The following is a 27,618-nucleotide window of genomic DNA, read 5'->3' as shown; positions in this document are numbered from 1 at the left end:
TTAGCTTAAAAAGGCCAAGGTCTTCCTGGGCCACCTTGAGTTGTCCTGATCTACATCTTGCCACTGGACTCAGATGGCTAGGTGACTTTGCAAAACCCTCCCTCACTTAAATCCAATTCCCTTTCAAGTCATGGTATCATCTTCCCGATGTCATACTCCTCTTCAAGAATGAAGAACAAGCCACACAACCCGGACTGCTTCTATATCCTTTGCTTCTCATTTTTCCAGGGTTCAAAAGCTGATTATGGTCATGAGGAATGATCCAGTTTCCATGAATCAAGGTTTAGATTTTAAATACTTTTAAAAGTATTTAATACTTTTTTATTTTAATTTTTAATAACTAATTTAATTAATATTTAATTTTGATACTTTAAAATACTTTAATACTTAATAATTTATGATAATACAATAATAATACTTAATAATAATTTAATACTTAAATATTTTAAATATTTTTAAATACTATCCATTAGTATTTAAAAATCCACATGCATCACTAAGTGTTCAGCAGCTATACCTGTTTACTAAAGCACTAACCAAAAATGTTCTCTCTCCTACTTATGGTCTTCAAATAAAATTATACTACTGGTTACACATGAATCCAAAATTTTGAGAACTATTCTTTAGAAAAACTGGGATTGGGATTCTTTGTAAAAGAGAAAGAGAGATTACAAAAAATAACGACTGTAAAGTAGACTGCACAGTGCCTTTGTGGCCAGAGCTTTTAATTTTCTAAAAGGCAACAGGCAAGGTAAGTCATCTGACTTCTTGGACTTTGGAACCTTGATTTAGAGGAACTACAAACATTACAATTTTTGTAAGCTGATAAAAAAAAATCCTAGAGAAAACACTTATTTCAAATATTAATCACACTGTTGAAATACTCACTCAATATTAATCATTTGTTCTTCAGTAGGAAATAGACCATCATAGCAAATGCCCCCAAATGACTTCATCCTATTACAAGTATTAAAAACCAAACATTTAGAAAAATCCGCAAATGTGTGTTTGTGTGTAGCTAGGCCTCATTCAACATATACAGCTTTGTCCTCTACTAATTATTTCAATAGGCACTACAGTTATTTGTATAAGTAACAGCAAAAAACCTACTATTGGTACATGTGCTTGCTGTTGGTATACTGTTTGATGCAATTCTAATCAAAGCCTTTTTTGGGAACTGAATGAAATTTACTTTGTCTTTGTTGATTCTCCCTCTAACTTTTTGTTTATAGGTGATACTTCTTTAAAAAATCCTTTCACATTGATGGTAAAGGGAGATCATCAGTCCCGTCTTATGTAGCGCACCTACAGATTTCCATATGGCAGGTACACTGTAGGAAAAGTCCTATTTAGTGATAGTTCTTTAGTGAAGAACTTGGATCTTCATAATGTTCTAGAAGCCCTCTTACAGTGGAGTGAAACATTCAGGAATCATGGGCATTGAATTTAAAATTGTACTTCTCCTGCTTGTTGCATGCATGCAGACATCGGTTATAACAAAGGAAGAGGTAGTTGTCTGGCTCAGAGTCCTTGAGTGAGAAAGTGCCTTTGGGCTTCCCTTGGAAACCTTCTTTCATCAGGGTCCAGCACTCTCCAGGCCTATTCACTGAATGGGCATTACCTCATCCCAAGTGAGTACCTGCAAAGACCTTGGCCTGAAGGGGCCAAGGTCTCCCATTGCATCCTGGGTCATCTCCAGTCATCCTGATGAATATCTGATCACTAAATTCAGATGGCTCTGGAGGAGAAGTGAGGCAGGTGACCTGCACAGCCCTCCCTCCCTCAAAACAAAGTCAACTGCAAGTCATGTCATTATTTCTCTGATGGCATGGTCCTCTTAGAAAACAAAGGACAAACACAACAGCAACAAAAACAGCACTGTCCTGCAGCAGGAATTTCCCGGATCTGAAGTGATCAGGCATGTGACCTGAATGTAGTCTATCTGTGTGTAAACTTTCCACGTGCCCTGGAGGCCAGTGTGCGTATGGGTGTGGCAGTCCTCAGAGCTCTGGTGCTGCCTCTGCTGCCCAACTAGCAAGCAAAAGGTGGTAGCATCTACTTCTGAGTAACAGCTCCCCTGATGAGTGACAGTATTTTCTCTAGTCATGTCAGTCATTCCTGGGGCTGACTTTGGTCTCAGCTTTTATAAGGCATTAACCTGTGTAGTGGCCTCAAACATATGTATTTTGCATTGGGAGGAGATCCACACCTTCTTCTCTTCTTCTCCAGAAGCCCATCTTCATTTTCAATTGAAACCAAAGATGGATAAAATATCAAAGAAAATTTAATGTGGACTCAAGGAAGCCCTGTGATGCTTAATCAAATGCCACTTCTGTGCTAGATTTGAGCCAGCAGGAAAAGGACATTTTTCAAGCATTAATTCAGAAGGATGTGTTTTTTGTTTACTAGAAAAGAGGGATTTTGCTTGTTTATTATAAGTTCTCATGGGAAAGCATAACCTTCCTCAGAGAACAACTTCCCACCAGGCCTGCTAGAGATACTCTCCATCTGCCCATGATTTATTGACTCTCTCTTTTCTGCAGACCACTCTGGAGTGTAGCAGACTTTTTCTCATTATCTAATGAACTCTGTGTCTTTGTAGAGCCAAGAAAGTTTCTTCTTCCCACCCCATGGAGCTGGTTGAGAATAGGAGTTTCTCCGTGAGAATCTTGTTCTGAAGGTGATAATGCACAAGTCAGTTTCCTCCTCAATACTTATTTCTACAGTCTGAGAGATTCCAGTGTCACAATTTTGGTTTCTTGAAGAATTCTTTGAAGGGCTTAGTTCAAACTGTAAGACAACATTCTCTCTTAAGGGCCTGCTTTGTTGCTGAGGAGCTAATAACAAACATTAAACCTTTAATTAATACTAATTTTGCTTGCCTTTTTAGAACTTAGAAGGGCTTTGAAGGAATACTTTGGATGACCCATATCTCTTTTAAAAAGATATTTTGGGAAATCAGAACCAATGACTTCTTTTTCTCTCAATAAATTTTCCTGTAACAGACATTAAAAATCATCGCATTGCTTATACACAAACAATGGAATAACTTATGCTTACAAAGAGCTCTACTGTTGCAAGATGCTTCTATTACAACAGCCCAGAAGACAGCACAGGTGTTACTATTCCCATTTCATGGATGAGGAAACTTAAGAGAAGTGGCATATTTTGCCCAAGGTCACTCAGCTAGTGAACTCAGAGGCAAATGCAGGTTTTCTCATGCCAAGTCTTCTTCAACTATACCACACTTTCTTCTAGCAAACTGAAATCTTTTTTTCCTCAATAAATCTCCCTGTAGCAAGTAATGGCTCAAAATAATTCCATAATTTATACACAATTCCATTCATCATTCTTTTAATTTTTTAAGTAAATTTCATTTTTTCTCAGTTAACAAAAAGCTATTTTTCTCTCTCCTTCCTTCTACATAAAAAGAAAAAAAGAAATATGAATCATTCTATACAAAACAGCCTTGAATTGGAAAATTAATTTTAAAGGCTGTCTTAGGGGTATAAATGGGAAAGAGGAAGAGAGGATCAAAACACCCCTTTTGAGGCATTTTCTACAGTAATGGGATTGAGTTAATACTGTCTCTCAGTTGTTCTCCCTATGACCAATAGCAGTAGGGTTCTAGATGGATGTTTAAGTGTGATACAATGATGATTTTGTTGAGTCATTTTAATTGTTTCCAATTCTTTATGACCCCATTTGGGGTTTTCTTGGCAAAGACATTTCCCAGATGAGGAGATTGAGTCAAACAGAGTTAAGTGACTTGCCCAGGATCACCCAGCTAGTAAGTGTCAGAGGGCAGATTTGAATTCAGGCTTTTCTGTTTCTAAACTCAGCCCTCTGTCCGCCATACTACCTTGCTGTCCCAGGCTGATATAATGGAATGAAGCTAAGTGACCCATAGGAGATTCCTGCCCTTGATATGGACTCCACTAGCATCATGTTTTAAAGATCTGAGCCAAAGAGAATGGAATGCCTCAAGCTGGAGAGGGTAAGGTGAGGCAGATGGGAGTCATTCTTTGGCTATAATAGTTGGAAGTAGGTTGCTTGGTAGTTTACAAAACATTTTTACTTATTTTTGAAGAGGACCGATAATAACATGGGGAGATGTTTTGACTTGCATGTGAATTGAATTTAAGTGAGGCTGAGCTGGGCAAAGTCATCAACCTCACTTTATTATCCATTCATCAGTGTTCAGTGGCAAGACAAAAGTCAGGCTGACGGGGTGATGGCCTGGAGTGCAGTGGATGATTTTGGCATCTTCAATGTCTGACCAAGCTCTAAGTGCTCCACATGTTCTCATCTACCGCCTTGCAGCCCAAACCAGTTGAGTCAGCATTCCTCAGTCCCTCCCTCATGAAAACTGGGACTTCCCATCTCTCTAACCAAGCCCTTGCCCCCACAGTGCCTTCAAGGTTCTTTCTCTTGAGGGAAGTGCATGCTCCGTATCTCATTCAGGTTAAAGAGAAACTGGGGAGATACTTGGAAGACCCCACTAGGTTTACCAAGGGTTTTAGGGACATATCCCCACAATTTGAACTTTCTTGGAAGGATATACATATTCTTTTCTCTGCCCGTTGTACCATTGAGGAGAAGGGGAGAATTTGGGAACACACCCAAAAGTGTGGGCATTGTATGGCTAGCAATAATCCCATAAAATACCCCCCAGGAGCAGCTGTTGTTCCCACTAGCGATCTAGGATGGGATTATCAAGAGTGAGGATAGAGGAGAGAGAGACCTTACGGTAATTTGCCTGTTAGAAGGCCTAAAAACTACATTTCAAAAAACAAGTAAATTTTCAAAAAGTTCAGGAAATTACTTAGGGAGAAAAGGAAAACCCTGCCCTTTTTCAAGACCAGCTAGTAGAAGCTATTAAAAAGCACACAAAGTTGGATCCTGACTCCATAGAAGGGGCAGCAATCCTTGGCATGTATTTTATTAATCAATCTGCCCCAGATATTAGGAGGAAACTTCAGAAATTGGCAATGGGACCCCAAACATCTCAGGCCCAATTATTGGAGATGGCCTTTGGAGTCTTTAATAACAGAAGCTTCATTGCAGCAGAGGAAAGAGAATGCAGGGGCAGGACCAGGGACAGGGAGCATGCTCAATTCTTAGCTGCAGCCATGACCAGGAAAAGACCTAGAAAGTACCTCTCCAGGGCTCCCCCTTGGAGGAAGCCCAGCTACTTGGGCAGTGGGGAAACCTGCTTTCAATGCCACAAGGAGAATCACTGGTCCAAGGAGTACCCCTCCAGGGAGCCCCCCAGAGGGAGCTCCAGGAACCAATTCCTGTGGAACCATGCCCACATCACCAGGAGGGACACTGGAGGAAAGATTGTCCCTCAGGTTGGAAGAGTGGTGGAGCCACCCCCCAGTGCCCTGTCGTCCAGTCTTCTCAAGACTTGGAATGACAGAAAAACCTGGGTGCTGGTAGAGTTCCCACTTTCTCCACCTCTCTCACCAAGCCCTGGGCAAAAATGGAGGCTGAAGGTAAGGTTACCCACTTTAACATGGCTAATTTCTCTGCCTTAGCCAGTTACTCTGGCCCTACCCACCCATCAGGTCATAGGCATGGAAGTGGATATTAAGGGATGTCTCCAGACATACCGTCTCCCCAACCTAGTTGAAGATCTGTTGTTTAAATGCTCCTTCCTTATGATCTCGTCTTGCCCTACCCCCTTGTTGGGAAGGGACCTGATGGTGAAATTGGGGAGTCAATTTTCTCTAGTTAAACCTCCCAACTCCTTTTTGCTCCATTCACTAGATCTCCCTGCGTTTGCTTGAAAGTGGGGGAAACAGTCAGACCAGTTGTTTGGGATCCAGGAATTCCTAGGCTAGCTACTTCTGCCACCCCAGCCGATGCTAGCCTCCCAGACCATAAAGTGTTTCCTCTTCACTGGCCGATATCTGATTAAGCCTGAGGCCTGGGAAGGACTACAACTTTAATTGAAAATTTTCTTAAGTATAAAATCCTTGTCCCTTGTTCATCTCCATGCAACACTGCAATCTTTCCTGCAAAAAAGTCTAATGGAGAATATTCACAATTTATTTTTGCCTTTGAATGTACTCTTCCTGGGAAATTAAGTCCACATCAGCTAACATGGACAGTCTTGCCCCAAAGATTTCGAGATAACTCTCATTTATTTGGCCAGGCTTTGGGAAGGGATTTAAGGCACCTGAAACTAGCAGGTAGTTGCTTAATTCAGTATGTGTAAGATATTCGTATTTGTAGCCCCACCCAGGCAGGTTCTTAGGCTGCTGCCACAGAAGCCCTTAATTTCTTGGGCGTTCGAGGCTATAGGGAGTCCAGATAGCATGCCAGTCCATATAGTATCTGGGCCATGAACTCACCCCCACCTCTCACTCCATAACCTCTGAGAAAAAAAGGACAATCCTGTCTATCCCTGTTCCAGCCACTAAGAAACAAGTTCGAGTGCTTTTAGGCATGGCAGGATTTTGTAGACTCTGGATTTCTAATTTTGGTTTTATTGCTAAACCCCTTTATGACCCTACTCAGGGCACTGACTCAGACTAGGCTAAAGCTTTTGAGCTTCTGAAAACTCATTTGACCAGCACCCCATCACTAGACCTACCCAGTCTGGGAAAACCTTTCACTCTCTACGTTGATGAGAGGAGAGGACAGGCTTTGGGAGTCTTAACCCATTCCTTAGGACCTGACCCCAGGCCAGTTGGTGTTTTTATTTACTCAAAATATGCTTTCCCTGTTCTATATGCCCATGGAGCAATCTGGAAAGAAAGGGGATATCTGACAGAAAAAAACTCCCCTATCAAACGTGCCCTTCTATGCTTTGGCCTTGCCATAGTCATCTTTAATTCTCTCCAGAGGAATTGTCTTTTATGCCAGGGAAATTGTCTTTTCTTTATACTCCTTTTGTGCCTGTTTGGTCCCTGTCTGCCAGATTTGTCTTCTCCAGAGTGCAAGCCATCAGCTTCCAGATGACTGCTTAGGCTACATACCCCTTGAACAGGACCCATCGAGGCAGGGATAGCTCTACTCCCCTTGCCAGCAGGAAGCAGTTTCAGAAGCTGAGATCTTCGCCCTTTTCCCCAAAAGAATTTGGGTCCGATCTGTTTGAGGGGGGAATGATGAGCTCCAGACTCTGGAAGCCTCCTTGAGTTCCCCTTGAATCTTCCCACTTAATCTGGCCTTTCTTACTCAAATCTAATCTTCCCATTTGTTCCAGCAGTCTCACAGGAAGCTCATGGACTTTTCCTTATTGCTGTGCCCAGGTCTCTGTTTCACTTCCCACCCTTGATCCTATTGCCAGCCACTCCCATCATCCCTGAGCTTGATCTATCAAGACCATCCCTGGGACCCTAGACTACCTGGCAACACCTGCTTCTGGCCCAGGCCCACCATTGTCTGATATCTCCTGATTGCCTCCAGTTGTTTCCAACCCTTGACCAATCACCCCAGTTCCGTTGAGGCCCTCCTTGAACTTCTCCTCAAGACCCTCCCTAAAACCTTCCTCCTATCACTGTAGACTACCAGACCACCCCCAGATCCCTCCTACAGTCTTTTCTGCATTTAAGTTTCATCTCACCTCCATGAAGGCTCCCAGATTCAATCCAGCTCAGACTCTAACTGAGATTCTGTCTGGCCTGCTTATGAATACAAGTGTTACAAATGCTTAGGCTCCTTAAGAGTCAACCCAAGGTGGGGAATCTTTAATGAACCTTGTTCTTCTTTGGCTTTAAGAAGGCTTGTGCCGAATTCATTTGAGCAGGACCTGGAGTAGAGGTATTTTGGGGTCCTCAGTACCCCTAAACCTCATCACTATGGCCTCAGCCTAATGATACCTGGCTAGTCACAGAGCTAGACAGATATATTGTTCCTAAGTCTTCTTTTTTGTAAGCTAAAATACCTTGCTTCTTTAACCAGTCTTCTATGCTATTGTTATCACCTCCTAACCATCCTGGTTGTGCTCTCATTTGTCAAAGACATTCCTCATATGTGGCATATAGAACTGAACAACATGGATGTGGTCTTGATGGGGTTCAGACTCTGGAAGCCTCCTTGAGCTCCCCTTGAATCTTCCCACTTAATCTGGCCTTTCTTACTCAAATCTAATCTTCCTATTTGTTCCGGCAGTCTCAGGAAGCCCATGGGCTTTTCATTATCTTTCTGCTCAGGTTTCTGTTGCATCCCCCCACCCTTGATCCCATCAAAACCCCATTCCTCAGGCTGCCAACCATTCCCATCAAGATCTGTACCCATTCCCATACTGCCCCTATCAAGATCTCTGGATTGCCCCACCTGCTTCCCACCCAAGCCCTCCATTGTCTGATATCTCCTGATAGCCTCCAGCTGTTTCCAGCCTTTGACCCTCCTTGGATTCCCTCCTTGAACTTTTCCTCCAAACCCTTCCTAAATCCCTCCTCTCATCACCCTGGACTACCAGACCACCCCCCATATCCCTCCTACAGTGTTTTCTGTATTTAAATTCCATCTTGCCTCCATGAAGGGCTCAGATGCAATCCAGCTCAGACTGTCTAGCTGGGATTCTATTGGGCCTTCTTGTGAATACGAGCATTACAAATGCTTAGGTTCCTTAAGAGGCAACCCAAGATGGCAAATCATTAATAAACTTTGTTTTCTTTGTCTTTAAGAAGGCTTGAGTCGAATTCATTTGAGCACGACCCGGACTGTTGGTATTTTGGGGTCTCCGATCACCCCAAAACCTCGTCAGTCTGACCTGAGCAGAGTAACTCAGGACCCTCTATTCTGGATACTATATCTCACCTAAAACAATCTCAAAAGATTTGGGTTTTTTTGTTGACTATCGCACACTATTGATTCATAATCACATTTGCAGTCATTTTTCAGTCGTGTCTGATTCTTCATGACTCCACTTGGGGTTTTTTTGGCAGAGATACTGGATTGGTTTGCCATTTCCTTCTCCAGCTCATTTTACAGATAAAGAAACTGAGACAAACAGGATTAAGTGACTTGCCCAGGGTTATTCATCTAGGAAGTGTCTGAGGTCAGATTTGAATTCAGGAAAATAAATCTTCCTGACTTCAGGGCTGCTACTCTATCCACTACACCACCCAGCTGCCCCATAATCACCTTAAAGTCTACAAAAATTCCAGATCTTCTTCATTGGAGTTGTTGTCTAATCACATTTCTATATCACACACACACACACACACACACACACACACACACACACACACACACGAGATTGATTCCTTAAACCCAACTATAGAACTTTACGTTTATCTCTATTGACCTACATTACACTTGTGTCTATTAAATTTCATCATGTGGACCCTTTTAGCCCTCTAGCAATATTTGTTCTGTACTTTTCATTCACCCCTAAGTTTCTCCCCATTATGTAACGGTACTCATATTCCTTATTAGACTACAAACTCCGTGAGAGTTCAGATGTCTTCTCATCTTTATTTTTTTTCAACTCTCCCCTCCACAAGGCTTATCACAGCTGAGACTCAGTAAATGTTTGTTCAACTGAATTGAATACGCAGATGACTCAGTGTTAAGAATGCAGTCTTGTTTCTGTATTCCTTCGGTATCCTTTGATGAGATAAGATGCTTAGAAACCAGAATTTCCAAAGGGGAGCAGCCAGGCTATTGGGAGTCTACAGTGATCTATGATAATAAATGAAAAAAATAATGACTCATCCCAGGTTTGTAAATGAAGCTTCTGCCTGGGTGTGCAATAGGGAGAATGAACTGGGAAAAGACAGCAGGCCCAGAATCCTGCCTGGCTCCACTTGAGTTGAAATGTATGAGACTTGGAATTATCGGTTGCCTTTTATAGACCAGAAATGAGATGCTGGCGGCCCTCAAAGTAGCCTGATGCCTTAACATTTGAGATGCTGAGGGAGCTTGGCAGCTTAGAGTCAAATAACAGCAGCTTGGGCGTGTGCCTACTTACTGCTCTCTTTGCATCTGGTATATTTTGCCAGGAGGCTGGAACAACTATGAAGGAGGGAGGGAGGAGGTTGAGAAAGTGGTTGGTGGATTTCAGTAGCAAGGGCATTTTTGAGGGAATGACATCGAAAGTAAGAAGTAATTGGAGAAATTGAGGAGGGGGTAGAGAATGGGAGTTGTGTTTTTAACTAGCTAATCTCAGCCAACTCTAAAATACAAACACAATGGGGAACGAGAGGCACTCAATAGTTACAGCACCTCACCTTTATATACCTCTCTATCTTTGTCTGAACAGACAAAGCCTGAAATAGTATAATCACATTTTATAAAATTATGCAAGCCATGGACAAATATGAACATGGCCTTGTCCAGTAGGTCCTGGGATACATTCTAAGAACAAAGGGCAACGCCTTTGGAATTGTGGATACTATGAAATTTTTGAGTCAAAAGAGACCTTTCATATCACCTAGTCCCACCCTCCATTTCATGGTCAGTCAGTTAGCATTTATTAAATGTCAATTATGTGCCAGGCACTATGCTAAGTGCTGCAATTCACAGATGAGAAAACTGGGGCCCAGAAGACAATTGTACTTGATGTCTACTAGGCTTGGAATACACTCCCTTCTCACTTTTACCTCCTGGCTTCTCACAAAACCAAGTTCAAATTCTACCTTTTTCAAGAAGTCTTTTCAGGTTGTTCTACTCCCTCTGTACCTCCCCACTGGTACCTTCTCTCTGCATTCCTTCTGATATGAGAAATTACCTCCCATTTGCCCTATATATCCTTTCTTTATATAGCTGCTTGCATATTGTCTCTCCCATTAAAATGTGAACTCCTTGTGGGAAGGGACCATAATTTTTGCCTTTCTTTGCATCCCCAGTGCTTAGCACAAAGGACAGAATGCAGTAAATGCTTAATAAATGATTGTGAACTGACTGATTGACCTGTAGTCATAAAGCTAGTAAATGGAGGAGTTGGGATTTGAATGTAGGTCGCTTTATTACAAGTTGGATGTTCTTTTCACTCCACCACATTCAAGGTCACGCAAATAGTAAGGAGCAGGGTAAGGGTTCATGTCTAAGCCTGTGGAGTCTAAGCCAGTGCTGAAAATTCATTATACCAAATTTCAAGAAGTGATTGATGACTCCTTCTACCCATCCCCCACCCCCCAAATACGTAAAAGGGACAGAGTAGATTTTAAAAAAGGGAGAGTAGGGTTGTATATTATCTATTTAGATGTGTCATTTCACTCGGTGATTATAGACTCAGAGAATTTGTGATTTTAAAAGTTTATGCTGGTTGAAAATATCAAGATCCCTTTCTTGGGATGCATTCCTGGATGATATATCCATAACAGGCTCTAAAACAAAGCCAGGGAGATTTGATGTCCCCAACATTTTCAAGTTATATGTCATAGAGAAAACTATGGTCTTCAATAAACTACTCTTTAGTGCCCTTGTCAGAAACATAGAGGTTGAATGGAGTATGACATCATGTGGCACTTTATGTTCTGATATTGACCATATGATATCTTAAAGTCAGATATAATGAATGCTATATATATTCTATAACTCATCTAGTATGTAAGTGGATATCCAATAATACTACTAATTCAGATTTTAAGAGCGTGTTAAGATTTACAAAACATTTTCCTCCCAACAAGCCCCATGAAGTAAGTAATAGAGTATTATTCACATTTCACAGATGAGAAAACTGAGATCAGAGAAGCAAAAAAATGGGTATGAAGGAATGAAAAGGCATTTGTTAAGCACTTAGTATGTGCCAGGAACTACACTAAGAACTGGGGATACAAATACAAGTAAGACAGTCCTTTTCATTAAGAAGATTGCATTATTATAGAGGAAGGGAAGACACATGGGGAGCAGCGTCCAAGGAGAGGTGTTTGGAACAAGAACATCATAGGGATGGTGAATTGAGTCAAGGTCTGTTAACCTGTCCTTTGCAGGAATGGTAGTGTTTTATCTACTACTTCCAGAGCTAGAGTTGGAAAGCTAGAAGGTGGACATATGAAAGTAGGGCAAATTGAGGCAGTATGGCATGAAGATGGCTGGGAAGAAGTGTGGTAAATTTGACTTGGGCTAGAAAGGGTGAATTTTCCCTAACAAGAGGCTCAGGAATAGCCAGCTACTTGTTTCAACAATTAGGTATTTTTTTTTTCAAGGGAGGGGGTATTTAGATATGTGATTTCATTAGTCTAGTTGCCTCCTGGTAAAGAAACGCCCCACAGTGATGCAGACCCAAAACTAGTCTACAATTAATTTATAGTCTTGGAGAATTAAAGTTAAGTGACTTGCTTAAGGTCCTAAGACCAGTTGTATGTGTCAGACTTAGAACTAGAACTTGGGTTTTTCTAAGTCTATTCTTAGATACCACATTCCTACAGTTAGAATGATAAGTTCCAAAAAGAGCATGTTATGTCAGACAATTTAAGAAAACAAGCATCTTTCTGTCTGTCCCATTTCTGGTAAAAGTTTGAGAATAGGCCATGAAAAGCTGGTGATCAATGATGTGTTTCTCATTCCCAGTAGACTGGATGATTTATATAAAATATACATAGATATATTATAAATATATTTATATAAAATATATTGCTAATAAAAATGTCCTGGAATCATCAGGTCAAAAGAACTTCCTGAAGTCATCTGAGTCATTTCCCAGTCTCAGGGCATAATGCTACTTAAACTATCCAAGTAGATGTTAACCTTTGTTTATTCCCTTACATTGAAATGGATCATAATTTAGTCATGCTGCATGTAATTTTGGTGTAGTTGATCTGTGCAATTATTAAGATGGCAGCAACTATATGAAATAATTGGTGGATAGTCTATAGCTCAAACACTGGTGAGGAGAGACATGAATCCTTCTCGCATTCTTTTACACCAAGAGGCTCTGACCTTTTCTTGGTTGAGAGGTACTAAGTTCCCAGAAGTCTTATGCTCACTGGGCTAGGGTATTGATGGCAGAGTTCATGAATCAATGAGATGAAGGTCCCCAAAGCTAAAAGTACTCTCCTCCCAATAAGAATTTCTTCAAACTCTGTAGAGGTAGGTGGAGAAGGGGAGTTGGAAGTAGTAGCCAGCTTGGAGATCTACCAAGTAGTTTCAAAGTCTACAGATGAGATCGTGATCTATAGAATATTTATCATGTATAAATAGACCAGCTGGGGAGGATGAGAAAGAATAAATTTTTAAAGGTAGCAATGTTTTCAATAAAGCTAGAAATAGCGGAACTTCTCACATATAAAACTATACAAGGAGGCATATTCAATGATTTAGAATCCTGGTAGGGAAGGCATAGGAAGAGAAATATTCATCCCACATCACTGTCAATGCTTTGTGCCTGTGACGCCTACAAAGTAAAATGGTCAGTCACCGCTAGGGTTTTGTTTATATTTTTCCTATCTCCTTCCTGAAATAAAACATCTATCTACAAAGCTCCAGTGGCTTGCCTACAATGTCCAATTATGCAGCATGATTTGGTAGCCCTTTTGTTTAAACACATCAGGCACAAGTCTCATACTTTTTGCAGATGTCTGTTGACATTTTGAGCAGGTAAATTATGTTTCCTATTAGCTCAGGTGTCTTTTTTCAACCCAAGTGTCCAAAATCATTGTGTGCTGCTGTCATGTCCAAAGATTGAATTGCTTTGGGTAGAACCAATTGCTTCCTGGTACCATTAGTGGAATTAGTTGCCAGTATAGCATTCTATTGCATAGCTCCAACTCCTGCTATTGTCTCAATAAACCAATCCATCAATCAGTCAGTTAACAAGCATTTAATGAGTGCTACTTTGTGAGCATTAGCTCTTATCTCCCAGGAGGTTTCCACACAGGATACATATATTGTCACAGTGTCTAAATATTGGTCTCCAACTTTTAGCCTACGGTATTCTGCTAATACATTGAACTGACTGGAGTTGGTCCCAATCAATCCTGACTTATTAGAGATGTTTGCTAGATTGGAATGCACCAAAACCATAGCTGTTCACTTTCCTGATTACAAGAGCCATAACTTCTGTAGAGAACTTTAAGCTCATACTAATTTAAATATGAATAGCTCTTCTCACTCAGGTTACAGAGGCTTTACCTCTACATAGACAGAAGAGATATTTTTTTAAAATATCTCTCTCTGTATAATTGGAATATAATCAACAAGACAGGACACTACATCTTCAGTCCTTCCATTCAATAATACATGAGGTCTTAAAAGTCCAAGTGGAAAGGACCCTAGGATCAGTGAATTGAATGTGGCTTCGTATCTTGTGACCTGGGGCTGCCCCCACTTCGGCACTCCACTGATATTTTCTGCTGCCAGTTGATTTAATTTCCAATAAAATAGTGCACTATTCGTCTGAGTATCCACAGCATGTATGTGATCAGCCCATTCAAACTGGTAACAAAAGATGACTCATACTAGACATACATAGACATCTTTGGCTATACTATGCTAGTGCTATCCTTGTATGAGGCTACTTTGGACCCTCTTTCCTTCCAGGAGGGATGGCAGTGCCTACTAGGCAATCTCCTAGCAGACCTACCTTGATGTTTTGAAATGTAGTCTTCTTGATCTTGGGTATCCTCCATTTGACTTCAGTCAAACTTAAAAAGATATAGAATCTTTCAGTCATTCTCTTTTACCTTACTATCCCCTTATTGCTTATGGATTACTCCTTTATCTAATAGATGGTACCATTTCTGAGTAGCTGGAGGAAAAGAGGGTAACTGTTCCTTTCAATTAAGCAGCCATGGGTGAATCTGTAGTAAGACATTATACCCAGGCCCTTTGTGAAGTTGAGCCAACATGTTGAGGACCATGTGCTGAACAGATACTATAACTCTAATGCTGACCTTCTGAAATGTCTACTTCATTTGTAACATAGTCAGTCCTTAGCATGTGTAGATGAGTTGTTAGGAACTTCACACAGATATGCATTACCAAATCAAGTATCTGCAGACATTCAAATAATATAGCTTCAGAACATTGTATTTAAATACTGGCTACACTAGTAGACTATCACAGGGCAGCTAGGTGGTACAGTGAATAGAGTGCCAGGCCTACAGTCAGGAAGACTCATCCTCCTGAGTTCAAATCAGGCCTCAGCCATTCATTAGCTGTGTGACCCTGAGCAAATCACTTAATCCTAATTGCCCCATTCTTCATCTGTAAAATTGAGCTGGAGGAGGAAGTGGGAAATCCCTCCAGTATCTTTGCCAAAAAAACCCCAGATGAGGTCACAAGGAGTCAGACATGACTGAGCAATAACATCTATCATAAGCAGATCCCTTTAGGCTCACCAATAATTACTTCTGCCTTTCTGACTCCATCTCGTGATACCCTGTAGTCCATCAGTAGAATTTTCCAGCAAAGATTCATTTGATTGATACCACTGTTCCCCTGAAGAAGACTAGCGTTTTCCATATTGAATCAACAGAGTTGACATGTCAATAGCCATCCCTTTAGATCTTTCACTTCTGGAGCTGTTGGAGTTGATGCTACCACTGCATCAGGATCTGCTGATGATGATCCATAATGGCCTGGGTGAAGTTCTGCCTACCAATATGCCCAGTGTTTGTGCCTAGTTTTTCCCTTTTCAAAAAAAGGTTTAAGACTTTCTTACTAATTCTCAGTCATTATAATCATAAGGAAGTTAGTGAATTAATTCCCAAGTAATCCTATAAAGTTGATTGGGCATATAAAGTTGTTTGAGGTTGAGGTACTTACTAGTAACAAATACACAAAGATAAATCCCCATGTGTAAAATCTTCACATTTAAAGAATTTCAGGGAAAATAGGGTGGTATCCCTTGGTACAGAATTTTACTAAAAAATATGTGCCCCATAGGTATTGTTAATAGGAAGAAGTTCATGTGTAAGCACTGGTAAAGAATCTACAGAGAAAACATGGTAACACCATCCTTCCTTCTCAGGACTTGGCTAACTTTTGCCTCAAGGACTTATTTCCTATTTGGTTTGGTGTTCAATTTATAGTCAAATTATTAATTAGAATCACTAATGTCTTCCTGTGGTATCATCACCGTGAAATGAGTGGACCTGCTCCCATCTGCAATAGGAGTATTGCTGCCTGGGAACCTGGTGATCTTGTCATGGCTGCTATTCAGTACTTATCACAAAGATTCAGCTAGGCAGCATTACTTGGTTAATCTTCAGAAATCTCATGAGAGTTACTGGTTGTGGTAGTCTCTGTTAAATGTTGTTTCCTTGGTTTAGATGGTTTCGTGATTGTTATTGGGTCTCTGCTGGCTATTACTTTCTGCTCTCAGCTTTTAGGTTTGATCTCTTCGGGTCTCTCTGACAATCATATTAGCTCTAGTCTGCTAGAGTATAGTGGCTAGAACCTCTCCTAGATAAAACAGACTGAGAACTCTTTAGTTATGACCATCTCATCCATTTAAAACCCAGGTAGAGTATCCCCAGGCTAAAATCAATCCTTTTTTTTCTCTGTACCTGTGTCTGGGTGAAGGTTGGAGCCCTGTGTTCTAGACAATTGTCTTATTTAGGGTTATACATTTCCAGATATTCTCTAATATAGCATGTAGATGAACTTAATTAATCCAGAGAGAAAAAAACAATTAAACTAAGGCACCTGAGTCACTGTTCACAAAACTTTAATATGCATAGCTGTCAGGACCACCCAACTTCTCCTTTCCTTCCTTCTGCTTTGGTGCTACATTTTGTCTAGCAAAACAAGCTTACTCTGTTCCCTATCCTAACAGAAAAAGAAAGGTGGAAACTACTTGTATAATACTTGAGCTAACTGCTGCTGCTTATCTCTCAGCATGTGTGAATGGAGTGGGAAATCTTCTTTCCACATAAAGCCAAGGGGGTTGATGCCTTCCTTGACTGGGGGTATTAGAGAAAAGGTGTGATGAATGAGTTCTTTGTTATGAAACCACTTTCAATCCATGTTCAAAGAGATGTTCTATGCAGGGGATACTGGGGTTTGTAGGCAACAGCTTCTGAAAGGCTTCGTTATCTAAGGCTGCAGGAGCTGAAGCCTTTACTGGGATGTTGCTAGGGGCAACCTCATCTAAGGACAGGGAAGTCATTGTGTGTAAATTAGTTTAAACAAATTATACCCAGACTGCAGCTCTTGCTGGAGCAAGGACTTCTCCAAAAGAAAAACTCAAGGAGGAAAGAGGAAAGTTAGGGACTTCTGACTAGAAAAACTTTAGTCACCAGGGCTTTTAGACTCTCAGTGTAGGAATGCCCTACAAAAAGTTTTGTATTTTTCTCTGTGGAGGGCATAAGAGATGATAGCGGGTAAAAAGCTTATTGAGAGTATTAGAAGGGCAGGCTGAGCCCCTTCCTATGATTAGTCAGAGGCTGTCTGATACAGGATCTTCTGAGAGGAAAGACAAAGGTCTTGGAAACTGAGGAAAGCTGCCCAGAAGCCACAGTTTTATTCTCTGGGTGAATTGTAAAAGAATATTCTCATCCGTTTTTGTTGCTCTCTCATTTCAGTTGTGTTAGACTCTTTACAACCCCATTTGGGGTTTTCGTAGCAAAGATACTGGAGTGGTTTGCCATTTCCTTCTCCAGTTCATTTTACAGAGAAGGAAACTGAGGGTTATGTGATTTGCTCAGAGTCGTACAGCTAGTAAGTGTCCGAGGTTAGATTTGAACTCAGATTTTCCTGACTTCGGGCCTGGCATGCTATTTATTGTACCACCTACCTTTCATTTTCATCTATATCTGTATATAATATTAAGTTTGAAAGATATTGAAAGTAGTAAATTGAGAAAGATAACAAATTATAGCTGTGTTTACTTTGTAATAATAACAATTTTTATAAAAATTATCTATTTTCTTGTTTACTGATTCTGGATTGCTTTTTAAATAATTATATAATACACACATGTGTATATGTATGTATACACATGAGTGCATATATACATCCATAGCCACACATGTGAAAAATTCCCAATTGTAATCTGATCTAAAATAAAGTACATCTTTTGTAGTTCAGACTAACAATCACACTATTCCTTTTACTTGTCGAATTTCTGCCCATTTTTACCCTAGGTAGGGTGTTATGCTAGGATCTAATCTAGAGGAGATGAAAAATTTAATTAACCAGAATCCCTAACCTCATCAGATTTACAGTCTAATAGGAGGAGAGGACACATAAAAAAATAACAAAAACATGGAATATTTCTGAGCTAAAAAAAATGATGAGCAGAATGGTGCCAGAAAAACCTGGGAAGACATACATGAACTGATGCAAAGTGAAGTGAACAGAGCCAGGAAATCATTATGCATTATTGTATAATGATCAGTTGTGAAAGACTTAGCTATTCCAAGCAATACAATAATCCATGACAATTCCAAAGGACTCATGATGAAAAATGCTGTCCACCACCAGAAAATGAACTGATGGAGTCAGAATATAGATCTAAGTATACTTTTTAAACTTTATTTTTCTTTCCTTTTTGGTTTGTGTTCTCTTTTGCAACATGGCTAATATGGAAGTAGTCTTCATATGACTATACCTGTATAATCTGTATCAAAGTGCTTGCCTTCTCAAGAAGGGGAAGGGGGGGAATTTGGAAGTCAAAAATTATTTTTAAAATGTTAAGACTTGGTTTTTGCATGTAATTGAGAAAAAAAATAAAACACTGTTTAAAATAATGAAAGCACAAAATAATACATGAAAAATGTATTGAAAAGTGCTAAACAAAGTACTTCTGAAGTCTGAAGTAGGAAAGGTCATTGTCAAGGAGGAGGAAAGCTTTATGAAGGAAATGACCTTTTGGGCTTTGACAAATGGGCAGTAATTCAGCAAGAGAAAAGAGGATTGAAGACATGATAATATAAACAAAGGCACTTGGGGGGAATATTTGAGATAGAGAAAATTGTCCATTATTGGTAGAGTATAGCATCCACAAGAGTGGGTAATGTAAGATAAGGCTAGAAAACTGGGGAACAGTGCAGCAGGTAGCTAGGTAGAGTGCTGGGCCTGGAGTCAGGAATACCTGAGTTGAAATCTGACCTTAGACACTAACTGTGTGATCTTGGGCAAGTCGTTTTACCATGTTTGCTTCCATTTCTTCATCTGTAAAATGAACTGGAGAAGGAAATGGCAAACCACTCCAGTATCCCTGCCAAAAAAACTTCAAATGGAGTCACAAAGAGTCAGACACAACAGCAACAGTGTTCAGATTGTAGAGGGCTTTGAATACTAGAACAAAGAGTTTGAATTTTATTAGGCAATAAGGAGCCACAGAAGATTTCTGAAAAGAGTAGTGATGTGACCAGATAAGTTGTAAGGAAATTTAATCTGGCAATAATATAAAGATTAGATGAAGAGTGGAGGTAAAAAGAGCTGTTGGGGCTTAATGTGGGTCTTATCCTACCAGAGTGACAGTGGTGGGAGCAGAAGAGTGAACAGATGGATCCGAGAACTGCTATGTAGTTAGAATTAACAGGACTTGGTAACCTTTTGGAAAAGAGAGATGACTGAGAGGAAAGAGTCATATACAGCACTAATTCAAACCCCTCGTGCCACTGATGGAAATCATGAAGTCAGAATAAAGAGTGGGTTTAGGGGTCTGATGGGACCAGCATTTCACTAGAAGCTTCTTTCTTCCAAAAATGATGTCACTATGTTAGCTTCAATTTACAGTATGTCCTAACTCTGGCTGATCAGACCAATACAGCTCAGAAGACTCTACCACAGGTCAGGCACAGATAGACAATATAAGCATTTGGAGTAGATTCTCCAAAGTTGTGCCTCTCCCATTTCTTTTGAGCTACTTCAATCTTGCTTTGCTTATAGAGCACATTGCCTTATTTGATGCAGGCATGCCATGCTGGGCAGTTCTTTGCCAGTGTCTCCCATGTCACACAATTAATTTCAAAGTTCTTTGGAGAGACCTTGAGAGTATCATTGTAAAGCTTCTTCTGACCACCATGTGAATGCACTCCTTTCATGAGTTCCCTGTAAAAATAGTCTTTTAGAATGTACATACCCTTTGACCCAGCAATACCACTTCTAGGGCTACATTCCAAAGAGATTATAAAAATGGGGAAAGGACTCACATGTACAAAAATATTTATAGCAGCTCTTTATGTGGTGGCCAAGAACTGGACATTGAGAGGATGCCCATCAATTAGGGAATGACTGGACAAGTTGTAGTATATGAATATAATGGAATACTATTGTGCTATAAGAAATGATGAGCAGGAAGACTTCAGAAAAACCTGAAAAGACTTATGTGAACTGATGCTGAGTGAAGTAAGCAGAACCAGGAAAACACTGTACACAGTAACAACCACATTGTGAGATGACTGACTTGATAGACTTGGCTCTTCTTAGCAATGTAAGGACCTAAAAGAATACCAAAAGACTTATGATGGAAAATGCCATCCACATCCAGACAAAGAAACATGGAGTCTGAATGTAGATGAAAGCATACTGTTTGCCCTCTCTTTTTTGTTTTGTTTTGTTTTCTTTTCTTTTTAATGGTTCTTCCTATACATTCAAATTCTTCTATACAACATGACTAATGTGAAAGTGTTTAATAAGTATATATGTAGAGCCTATATCGGATTGCATGCCATCTTAAGGAGGGGTTGGGGAGGGAGACAGAGTAAATCTAAAACTTATGAAAGTGAATGTTGCAAAGTAAAAATAAACAAATTAATCTGTTAAAACAATTAGTCTTTTAGGCAAGTATACATTTGGCATTCAAACAACATGACCAGGCCATTGTAGTTGTACTCTTTGCTGTAGAGTATGAATGCTTAGCAATCTAGCTTGAGAAAGGACCCAACATGGGAAAGCTTTACCTAAAAGAAGGAAAGGCTGCTTCTGGGACCTGATCCTGGCTTCCTTGATGCAGCTTCCTCATCAACTATGGGCATAAAAAGTCCCAGCTGCCTAGAGTCTAGATCTCTCAGATTCAGTGAGTTCCTCAAACTATACCATAGGGACTGCTGATTAGTCATCTGCTGGTCAGAGACATTTCAATGAAGAGATGAGAGAAGCCACATCTGCCAAATCTGAAGTTATATACCACCATATCCTTGTAGTGTTAGGGCAAAGTAAAACTGTTTCTCCCTCTCAGATGTGTTGCTGACTTTTGAGTGCCTCATTTTGTCACAAAATAGAACTTGTACAATAATGAATGCTGTCAGAGCCACTCCTTCAACAAGAGAGAAGGATAACAAGTGTGTTCCTGATGTATTGACTTAAGTGTTGTTCCACTTCAAGTGTTGGTGAAACTCCAGGTGGAGAAGTCAGGTGGATAGCTGGAGTTGCAGATATGGAACTCAGAAGATAGGCCACATGGGAATCATCTGCAGAGAAGTTATAACTAAGAGTGAACAAGTTTGTCAAGAGAGAGAGTGTGGAGGTCCAAGAATAGAACTTTGAGGAATGTCAACTCTAAACCATTGGATTTAGCTTTTAGGTGATCATTGCTGATCCTGAGGAAACAGTTTCAGTAGAATGGGAGAGAGGAAGAAATAAAAAATTTAATGGAAGAGTAATAAGTAGGGGTAAGGAAGTGGAGACATTGGGTGTAGACAATTTTTTTAGATGTTCGGTAGTGACAGTATATTAATCTGGTCCATGGATATGAGTCAGAACTCAGAAGAAAACCTCCTTTCCTGGGTTGCTTTTAAGGGAGAGGATATTCCTTAGTTTAAACATGCCAACCTAGCTCCTTCCCATCAATGCTAATTACACAAAAGACCACTGCAAATAGCTTATAGGAAATAATTCCATTTTGTCCAATCAAAATAGCAAACACAAATTGAAAAATTTCTACAGATTGGAATATACCATAAAGCAGGGGTCAAGAAACAACCACCATAAGCCTAAATCCTGTCCAGCAACCTGTCTTTGTACTGCTGGAGAGCTGAGTGATTTTTGTATTTTCAAATAAAGTTTTATTATATTAAAAAGTGTCAAAACCACTCTTGGCTTGGCTGTCCAAAAACAGGCTGCAGGCTGATTTGGTCTCTGGCTGTGGCTTGTCAATCCCTGTCAAAAAGTTCACAAGAGTGAATGATGTCTACATCTAAGAGTGTAAGAATAGCTCAGCTCCAACCAAGAAAGAAGGCTTGATCTCACTCAAGAAAGTACATCCTAGAAGTCCCTAGGGAGACAAGTTGGAAATCAGGGATATACTGAGGAAATGGCTCCCACTGCTTGTGGACTTGTTTCTCTCTCTTCATTCCTCCCAGAGTCTCTGGAACCAGCTCAAATAAGTCCCTTAAGTCAGGTAAGCAATAGAGTGCTCGACATTTTCTCCATCAGTTAAGAGTTAGAGCTTCCTCTGCACATTTAGCATGCAATACAGTGCTGTTCCTCCCTAACCTGCCTTGATGGGAGCCAGTTTACACAGATAATGTAGAAAAAATTCTGTCTCCTTAGTGGGAGTCAGCCTCATCAAGTGAAAACTCCTAAATTCACAGAGTAGGCTAACAAAATGAACTAGACATATTAAAGCAAGGAGGCACATTTGACCTTAGCACTATTATTGAGAATTGGCAGAATGAGACCACTGCCTGGAAAATGGCTCTGGAAACATACAGGTTACTTAACAGCAGCAGGATAGATGGGAGGGGTTGGGAGGAGGGGAGAGTACATGGGATAGTATCATATATTAAGAATCTATATTCATGTGACAAAATCCTGGAAATGGAGATGGTAAGAGAGGGCAGCATAGGGAAGAGCAAATGGGTGAGGACAAGTAGGGAAAAGACACAGAAGCAATATTCTTTTATAAGTATACTGCCAGCCACCTAGATAAAGAAAGGAAATAGATGGAGAATTTGGAAAATATAGAAGCCTATCACAGAAGTTTATCTGTTAATTCTCTCTCTCTTTCTTTCTCTCTCCTTCCCTCCTTTCTTCCCTCCTTTTTTTCTCTCCAAAGTAGAACAGCAAATCATTTCTTACTTGCCTTAATGAGAATTGCATCTTTCAAAAAGTGGAGGAACCAAAGAAGGGAAATTCAATTCAGATCTTTCTTACCAACTGGTACAGATGATGGAATCTTAGGGTGAATTAACAATTTCATCTTCAAATATGTGATTAGAAAGGAGAATCAAGAGGCTTGGCTTAATCAGTCATTTACCAATGATTTGGGGATAGTGTTTTAAAAGTTCTAGAAAAAACAGCTTTAGGATCCTAAAATTCTATATTGAAATCCAATCCAATTGGTAGAGGAAATTCTAAAGGTTGACATTTTGCAGACTCACAGAAAAACAATTTTAAAGAGAAGGTAATGGGAATTGTAAAGAAACTGACATTGAATGCAGAGACAACTTCCCAACCAATTTGATTTTTAAAAGCCGTACAGAAGATGGAAACAGTAACAGAAGATCAATATAAAAGGATGTCTTGATTTTGTTAATATATAATTATTTGTATGGTGTCTCCCTCATTAGATTGTAATATATCTGAGGGCAGGGACTGTTTACACTTTTCTCTGTATCTTCAGTGCTTATCGTAATGTCAGGCATTAGTAGGCATTTAATTAATACTTATTGATTTGATTTAATTGGATTACTAAGGTTGAGAATGAGTTGACACTTCAGAAGAAATCGAAGAAAACAACAAAATGTCCCCAGACTTTTAAGGATATACTTGGGAAAACAGGAATCTCAGAGAAGAGATAGAATTCTAATAGCTCAGTGAGATAATACAATGAGAACTGATAATAGTGAGAAGACAGAATTTCCTTCTCTTTTCTTTGCAAAAGGGAATGATATTTGGACTGGAAAGGATGGAACAAAAATAGCTAAATGGGAGATGATACTCAAAGTAAGAAGATGTAAGAGAACACTGAGATATTCTTAATGAATTCAGTCCCCTATTTCCAGTTGAACTAATTCATAGGATACTGAAAGAGTTGGGAAATGTGATTGTCAATCATCTTTAAAATACTGAGCAAAATGAGAGAAATACTGCAGGGCTGGAGAAGGGCAAATGTCTTGATTTCAAGAAAGGGGAAGAGAATGTTACCTCTGAACCATGGCCCAGTGAGCTTGAGTTAGATTTCTGGCAAAATTCTGGAATATATTATTAAGTCAATGGTTAGTGAACAATTATAATAGGAAGCTATTCTCACAGAGAACCAGCATGACTTCATAAAGACTAGGTCATGCCTGAATAACCTTATTTCCTTTCTGACAGGGTTATTAAACTGGTAGATTAGGAAGATGTTGCAAATATAGTTTGCCTAGATTTTTGCAAAGCATTTGATAGAGCCTACCAAGCTGCTTTTGGAAAAAAAGAGGGAAAGATGCAAACCAGACAAGAATTTAGTTAGGTTCACAGGTTGTTAAATAGACAGATGAAGTGAATAGGCATTAATGGTTCCATGACATCATGGTAGAAGATCTTCACTACAGTACCCCAGGGATTTATGCATGACCTTATGTTATTTAGTATTCTTACTAGGTCTCAGATGAAAGTAGATATGGAATGTTCATCAAATTTGCAGATGATACAAAAGCTAATAATCAAGATTCCAAAAATACTTGACAGGTTAGAACATTGCCCCAAATTGAGTAAGATGAAATTCAGTGGACAAAACCATAAACCTTATCTCTGGGTTCCAAAAATCAACTTTACAGTTATGAATTGGAAGAGGTATTGATAGATCACACTTTTTCTAGAAAAGTCCTGGCTTTCAGTGTACCTCAAGCCAAATATAAGTTAGTAATGTGCTATGGTAGCCAAGAAGACTAATGTGATCTTCCAAGGCATTAAAAGATTTAGAGCTTCAGGAAATAAGAAGATGGTCCCACCTTACTCTACCCAAGATAGGTCATATCAAGAATATTGTGTTGATGGGAAGACTTACATGAACTGATGTTGAATGAAGTGAGCAAAACCAGGAGAATATTCTAACAGTAACACAATAACAGCAACATTGTGTGATGATCAACTATGAATGACTTAGTTCTCAGCAATGCGGTGATCCAAGACAGTTCCAAAAGACTCATGTTGGAAAATGCTATCCACATCCAGAGAAAGAACTGATGGAGTCTGAATAAAGATGTAAGCATACCGTTTTCACTTTATTTTTCATAGTTTTTTTTCCTTTTGGTCTGTTTATTCTTCAACAACATGACTAATATGGAAATACGCTTTACATGAGTGCACATATATAACCTATATCAAATTGCTTAACATTTTAGGGCAGAGGAAGGGGAAAAAGGGAAGGAGAAAAATTTGGAACTCAAAAGCTTATAAAAATGGATGTTAAATATTGTTTTTACATATGATTGGAAAAAATAAAATACAATTAAAAAAAGAATATTGTGTTTAATTCTGGATACCACCATTTAGGAGAGACTCTGATAAGCTGAAGACCATCCAGAGGAGGGCAACCATGAGGGTGGGGTCTTGAGTCCATGTTATATGAGTAATAGTAACAGTTAGTGTTTAGATAGTCCTTTAAAGTTTGCAAAGCTCTTTACCAGTGTTATCTCATTTGATTCTCACAACAACCCTGGGAAGTAGGTGCTATTATTATCTTTATTTTACAGAGGAGGATACTGAGGCAGACATTAGGTGACTTGCCCAGAGCCATATAGCTAGTAAATGCCTGTGGCTGAGTGGGGTCTTCCTGACTCCAGGTCCAGTGCCACTTATCTGGTTTATTGAGGATAAATGGAAATATTTGGGAAGATTTAGCCTGGAAAAGAAAAGAATTGGAGAAGGATTGAGGGGAAATGATAACTCTTGTTAAGAATTTGAAAATCTGATAAGTGAAAAAAGATTGAACTTTTCTGTTTGGTTCCAGTAGAACAGAACTAGAACTAACAAAGTCAAAGCTGCAAAGAGGAGAATTTGATGTGGGGGGAAAATGTTCTAAAAAATAGAACTATTGGATGTGTGATTTTGGATTCCTTCTGTCCACCTTCAGAGCCCCTCTTCTCTCTCCTCTTGCTATAACCCCTCTTCATCTCCCTTTCCATCCAAAATTACCCTTCCTTTATCCTAAGAGCTTGGAGCCTTGTTCTATCAAAATGCAACCCTTGGCTCATAGGGCCATTGACCTGGAACTTGCTCATTAAGCTAAGAACCCTTTCCCTAAAGTTGGGATAAGAAGGATTCAGAGACCTTTTCCCCAGCCCTTCAAAAATTCTCTCTACTACTCTGTCACAGTGCTGAACATTCCTACCTGTAGGCATTTCTTCGGATTTTAGCTTAATAAACAAATAATGCTAACTTGATAAATATTTAGTAGCTGACATGTATAGAAGGATTTAAGGTTTGCATGAAAATTGTATCATCTGATTTACGCATTCTCACAACAATCCTGAAGAAGGTACTACAGGCATCCCCATTTTTCCAAGTGAGAAACCAGAGGCTCACAGAGATGAAGGGGGCATTCCAAAGTCAAAGAGCTAGTGTCAGAGCCAAGTTTCCAACCTAAGTCTCAAGGGATTCATTCCACTATAACTGCTATCGGTGCAGCTGGCAAAATGCGCTATTCATCAGCCTCTTGCCCTAGCCCCATCACAATTTCTTGTCACTTCACTCTTTCCTGCTTTCCTAGGTCATCAACTCTACTCCCTTCACAATCTTGACCCAATGATTAACTGATTGAACTTTACACGGTCTTATATGGTTATATCTTTTGTCCTCTCTCTACTTATTTTTTTCAAAATCCCAATCTTGATTTGCTTCATCTGCCATCTCTACTCTTACCCCTGTACTACTGGTGTCATTTTGAAGAAAGTCACTCTTTAAACTTTAGTGAACACATGTCTTTATGATGCTAATGGGTATGGGATCATGGGATCATAGATTTAGAGCTAGGAGGGATATCAAAGGCCAATTAATCCAATTGCCTCATTTTACAGGTGAGCAAACTGAGGCAAAAGATTATTAAATCATACATTCATGTTTTGATCTACTAAATCAAAAGCATTTTTATAGTGAACAAACAATAAGCATTTTGCTGTCTCAGCATCCTTCAGTGACGGAAAAGGTACATCTTTCAGCACAGTACATTGTGGAAAATTGCTTATCAATGCCTGCCTATTCTTTATTAATACATCATTGAAGATGTCCTTCATACACATAGATTATTCTCATACAAATTGTGTATAAATGGAAACAAGATGTGTAATTGATGATCTTGAGTCACCTTTTATTAATAAGTTCAAATCTCCTTTCACAGTTTTATAAAGTATAGATTTTTTTCTCAGTACTTCAAAATTTTATCATCTCTAACTCAGATTTCCTTTATGTACACTTGTACTAATCTGACACTCTTCTCATCTTTGTTTTCTTTAGTATAATTTTTGCTTTATCACTAAGCACATTTGGGACTGAGTATTCAAATATTGTGGATACATTTCTCTTAATGAATAATAGAATCTCGTTTAAAAAAAAAACTTTGCAGATCTTTTCCATTTTTCTTTTGCTTACTGTCCTTCCATTTTCATCCTTATTTGCACTCAGGATGACTGTTTGGTTTTAGCCTCTTTACAGTTTGAACTTTCTTTAAACTAGTATTTACCCTCCACTGCTTATCTCTGTTTTATAAGGTATTGCTGGTCTTAATCTATTATCTATCTGCATAAGATTTTTAAAAATGAATTTATATTCTCAGCCATTGCCCTTGACTGCCATATTTCTCTTCTTGGCAAGCAAGCCAAGTGATTACTGACTGAGATGCTT

General features: G+C 39.5%; 1 pseudogene; it reads right to left on the bottom strand.

Annotated features, from left to right (window-relative positions):
• Positions 1–1,281: 1,281 nt before the first annotated feature.
• Positions 1,282–7,389, bottom strand: LOC140518757 (suppressor of cytokine signaling 5-like; annotated as a pseudogene).
• Positions 7,390–27,618: the final 20,229 nt, after the last annotated feature.

Source organism: Notamacropus eugenii, chromosome 1 (genome assembly GCF_028372415.1).
Source record: "Notamacropus eugenii isolate mMacEug1 chromosome 1, mMacEug1.pri_v2, whole genome shotgun sequence".
NCBI lineage: Eukaryota > Metazoa > Chordata > Mammalia > Diprotodontia > Macropodidae > Notamacropus > Notamacropus eugenii.
Note: the sequence above shows the minus strand (reverse complement) of the source record. Positions and strands in the feature narration are given on the sequence as shown.